Below are 5,471 nucleotides of genomic sequence, written 5' to 3'. Positions count from 1 at the left end.
GGGCCCCCCCCCCTGGGCCCCCCCCCCCCAGAAATATACTGCTCCCAGCCCCACAGGCGAGGCCACATGGGGTCACAGTCTAGATCCCAGGGCCCTGGTGGGGCGGCCACTGTGCTCCACACATCTGCCCTCATGTCTACTCGAGGTGCTCTGGACGTGCCTTGTCTGTGTCGTGCTCTTTTCCAGGCAGGCCTGGCTGTAGGGCAGGAAGCAGGCCCATGCAGGACCCCACGGCAGGGGGCATGGGCAGCACTTCCATGGCTGAGACTGACACACAGGGCCTGATGCTGGTGATGAGTGTCCCACCTTCCAGGCTTGCTTTTGGGTAGGAGGCAGACTATGCAGTGGCTGAGCCTGGTTCTGAAGCAGAGGAAGGTGGCCTTTGGGGCAGGGACTGCATTGAGGAGTGGTCTAGGTGGTAGTCAGCCAGGCCATGCGTGGGGTGGGGAGCAGGAAGCCGTGAGGCCACCTCCCTTGGCAGCACTGCTGCTGGCAGCAAGGGCTGGTGCCTGCCCCCACCCCTCTATTGCAGGGCCTGGGCCCCACCTGCAGGCCCAGGGTGAAGGTCCTCAGACCCAGCAAGGACCAGGCATTGCATGGGCAATTCCTCCCCCTTCCCCATGACTGCGAGGGGTGACGTTTCTGGGCCACACAGTCAGGAGGGGCAGAGCTGAGCTTTCAGCCCAGGCCCAGGCTGGAAGGGAAGTCGCAGGAAGCCTGCTTTGCAGAGCCTGCTGTTTTGGGGAGTAGTAGGGAGCGTGCAGGGTTTCTGGGGGCAGAGGCCTGGACCTGTGCTCTCGAATCGCAGCTCCAGTTCCAGGGAAGTCCTGGCCACCCGAGCACGGCACTGACCTTGCCCACTGCTACCCGCTGAGGAGCCTCGCTCTCTGCTTTGGGACTGTGGGCCCAGTCAGGACCACATGGGCCATCGCCTTCCTCAGGGCTCAGGGAGAGGCAGGATGGAACCTTCGGCCCTGGATGGGGCCCTCCACTCGGCTCCTTCACAGGGACGCCCTGGGCTGCCTCTGTCCGGGGTAGGCACAAGGACTGTGAGCCACTTCCATTCCTGCCCCAACCCCAGCAGGAGGCCCAAAGCCCTGCAAAGGCTTGTCCTAGGACGGGGGGAAGGGGCCACTGGCCCAGCCTGGGCCCAGGGAGGTCCCTCTTGCTGCTGCCTCTTGGCTCCCCCAGCAACGGAGGAAGCTTCTCACCTCCCTGTTCACCTGGGCCCACTGGCCCAGCCTGGGCCCAGGGAGGTCCCTCTTGCTGCTGCCTCTTGGCTCCCCCAGCAACAGAGGAAGCTTCTCACCTCCCTGTTCACCTGGGCCTGGGCCAGCCTGTGGCTCACTTGGGAGAGTGTGGTGCTGATAACACCAAGGCCACGGGTTTGGATTCCCATATAGGGATGGCTGGTTAGCTCACTTGGGAGAGCATGGTGCTGACAACACCAAGGGTTAAGATCCCCTTACCAGTCATTTTTTAAAAAAAAAAAAAAAAAAAAGAAACCTGGGACCAAGCAAATCCCCCACCACCCTATCCTTGGACAGGGGCAGCCTCACTTGGAGGTTTTAGCCTAGAAATCTGGGTTCACCTTGGATTCTTCGCTTCCTCTCCCCACCCTACCACAGTGCCCCCTGCCCTCTGCCCCAGACAGGCCCCATCCTTACCTGGGCACTGGCTGGCCTCTAGGCTTTGTCTCCACTGCCCCAGGTCACCCTTCTTGCTGCCATCAGAATGGCAGATCTGAAAGGTCACACCTGGTCCAGGGTTCCTGGGGCCCTCAGGATGGAATATAAGGCCCCCACAGCTACACCCAGCTGCCCAGCACCTTGCCTGCCCGAACACCCGTTGCCCTGTCTGCACCAGCCTGGTCTCCTTGCTCCAGACCCTTGCCCCCACCCCCACACCTGCTAACGCTGTCCTTCTGTTCATGTCACTAGGATTCCACAAGTGACCTAGCTGGACACCTGACAAGAACCAGCTCCAGACCCTTGCCCCCACCCCCACACCTGCTAACGCTGTCCTTCTGTTCATGTCACTAGAATTCCACAAGTGACCTAGCTGGACACCTGACAAGAACCGGCTGCTCTCCAAGCTCGGGCCTTGCCCCTAGTACCCCCCAGCAAGAAGGAGCTCTCTCTCCCCCACCCCATCTCAGATACACAAGCCCGTGTCCGGGGCTCGCAGGCAGGCACCTGGCATGCTCTACCCCTCTGGGCCTTAGGCTTCTGTCATATGGAGACTTGGACTTGGGTAAAAGAAGATGGAGAAGCGTGTGAAACAACAAAACTGACCTCTGTTTCCTTCCCCAGGGCTGGCTTGGCCCTCTGCCAGCAGCCCAGGGCCTCTGGGGCAGGAGGAGAACAGTTTCATCTCTCCCTCTGTTTATAAATTACCCAAGAGAAGGGGCAGGTGGGGTCGGGGGCCAGAGTGAGGGATTGGGGGAGTGACTGGCAGCCCCTGGGGCCTGGGTGGGGCCATGACAGTGGGCTTGAGGAAAGCAAGAGCGAGACCGTGGGGGTTTCTACTAGTGGCAGGAGTGGAGCAGGGAAGAGACAGGAATCCTGACTCTGAAGGTGCTGGAGGTGGCGCCTTGTCCTCCCAGGAAGGGCTTTGACCCCAAGGACATGGGCCCCAGTGGGTGGGGCGGGGGGCTAGAGGGAGTCCCTAATTCATATTGAATTCAGTCACCCTGTTCCCCAGTGGGTGCCAGAGTTGGGGTCTCCTGCAGCCAGGCCCCTTGACCCCTGCAGGGCCTGGACTCTGTCAGGTGGAGAAGCCTTAGCCCCGGAATGCTATTTACATTTGGGAATTTTTCACTTTACCTATTTATGACTATATAAATCTTTATACCAAATCTATTTTTTAAAACATGGAAAATTTGCCTTTATGGAAACTTAGCAGAGCCAGAGTGTACACATTCCTAAACCATTAAACAGATTTCTGTACTGAGCCAACAGCTCCCAAGACTGGTTCTCTCACCTTTGAGCCCTGAAAGCTGGCCCAGGTGGCCACGTCCATAACAGGGCTGGGATCTGGTCCCACCTGCCCAGCTGGCTCCCCTTGACTGGTCTCCCTTCGACTGGTCTCCAGGCCTGGGGAGGGAGAGCGGGCTACACACTGCCCTCCTGCAGTCTGCTGCCCAGAGCCCTGCTAAAATCTTCCTTTTGCCCCAGACCCCTGTGGGACCACCTGGGCAAGAAGCAGTCAGTGCCTCGGGGCAGGAGGGAGGTAAGGTTGGGTCTCTTCTCTGCCAGGGGCACCTGTGTGACCTTGGGCAAGTCACTGCACCTCTCTGGGCCCCAGGTTCCCTCAATTGGTTTTGTGTTGGGGCAGCTATTTGGTGGTTGTTGGGGGCACCACGCTTCTCTTACAGCCCCACGAGGGGGTGTTACTCTACTTGCTTTTTACAGAGAAGCAAATAGGCTCAGAGGTTAAGAATTCAGTACCCAAATCTCGCAACCACAGGAGGCAGAGCTTTATTCCAAGTCAGGATCTGAGGGCCCTGCGAAGGCCGAGGCTGCTCCTGCTTGCTGGTCACTGCTGCGTGCCCAGCACAGAGGACAGCTCTAGGCACACAGCAGGTGCTCAGAGATAGTGAGGGTCTCAATCAGGTCCTGGCAGCAGGAAGCCCATGAATACATAGCTCACCCAGATAATCTGGGGTCTGTCCCTGGTCACCCAAAGAAAGGGTTCTCTGCTGAAAGGGGGGCTTTCAGATGGCATGGCTGCTAGTCTCATCATGAGGAAGGAGAGAGCCAGGTGGTACTGCAACCCCCGCTAAGCTGGCTCTGAGACCCAGTGTTGTGCTAGGGGTCAGGCCAGCTTCCAGTCAAACCCCGGGTCTGTCCTCACTGGTTGCATGACCCTGGGCAAGTCATTTCTCTCTGGGCCTCGGTTTCCTCCAATGTGGAAGCCTGATTCCTGTCCTGCCTGCATTCCAGGAAGCCTGAGGAGGCGGCACTGGGAGGGCAGGGCTCTGCACACTGAAGGACTGGGGCGGGGGCCTGGAGGAGGAAGGCCTGAGCCCTCGGCTGTCAGATGGCCTCGCTCTGGGCACTTGCCTCTTTCCCAGGGAGGAGGAGCGCCTGACACTGGAGTCTCCTGCTCTCCTCTAATGCCGGGAAGCGCCACAGCGCGCGTGCCCATTGGAAGACAAGCCCATAACTCAGACATGGGCCAGTCTGTCCCCAGGGCCCTCTACCCACACCACGCGATTGCCCAGACCCCAGGCCAAGCAGCACCAGGTCCAGTCCTGGACTTTAAAGCAGAGGAGCCGCGATTGCCCAGACCCCAGGCCAAGCAGCACCAGGTCCAGTCCTGGACTTTAAAGCAGAGGAACTGAGGCTAGAGTCCAGCAGGGACTTGCTCAAAGCCCCCACTAAGTTCCCTCCTGAGCCACGACTCAAGCCGGGCCCGGTGGGGTGCTAGTCCCAGAGCCAAGTCTGCCCTGCCTGCCTCCGAGGGCTCCCCAAGCTCCAACCTGGACCCCTCCCTCCTCCCTGCACACGTTCCCCTGGGGCTGAGCTGAGGGGTGGGACATTGCCAGCCAGCCCTTTCCTCAGGGAAGCCAGGACAGCAGAGGGCCCCTCCCCCTTCCTCCCCTTCCCCATGCCTACTCCCCACCCACCCACCTCCTGCCTGGGCCTCTCTGCCCCATCCTCCACCTGACCTAGTCCTGCCTGGGTCTCCACCCCACGGCCACAGGGAGTTTCCTAGAGCAAGTCACCCACTGACTAGGTCCCTACTGTTTCGCTCAGAACCTTTCCACAGATCTTTGTGGCCCCCCAGTCTCCTTAAAGAGGCCCCAGCACCGCCCACTAGCCTGACCACTCTCCCCCGACACACGCCCCCTCAGCCACATGCGGCTCTGCCACTCCCCACCTGCGCTGCTCCCCACAGGCAGATGTCCCGGATCCCTGCACAACGACACTCCTGCTGTGCAGTGGGCTTCTCCCAGACAGGAGCTCCTGTCCCAGCCTGAGCCAGAGCCCTGGGCCCAAGGGACAGCCATCTGACCCTGACGCTGAGACCCAGACCCTCCCACAACCATGAATAGCAGAGCGCAAGAGGCCCAGGCCCACAGAGGTTCCTTGCTTCAAGAGAAAGACCTGGCTCAGGGATTCAACTGTGTGTCTACTGTGTGTGTTCCGATGGGCCACTGCCCAATGGCCTCTGCTCCAAGTGGCGCTTTCAACAACTGTGGCCCTGGTGGGATGGTTCTGCCCCACCTCAGCTCCCAGATGGAGTCTAGGAACTGGCCCTGTCCCTGAGACAGCCCGGGCTGGTGCCTGGGGAGCTTTCACACAGGGCAGCAGTGGTGCCTTCAGTGACTTTGGCCTGACATGTTAATGTGACCTTGCCTTGGTGCAGTCAGCTCAGGGAATAGGTCAGCAGGCATGGAAGTATCCCTTTCTCATCAGATTCAGAGATTCCTTCCTTAGCACAATAACAGTTGTATCTGCTGTATT

This window comes from Galeopterus variegatus, unplaced genomic scaffold, assembly GCF_000696425.1.
Source record: "Galeopterus variegatus unplaced genomic scaffold, G_variegatus-3.0.2 Scaffold196, whole genome shotgun sequence".
Classification (NCBI taxonomy): Eukaryota; Metazoa; Chordata; class Mammalia; order Dermoptera; family Cynocephalidae; genus Galeopterus; species Galeopterus variegatus.
The sequence above is the reverse complement of the archived record's forward strand: the minus strand, read 5'-3'. Positions refer to the sequence as shown.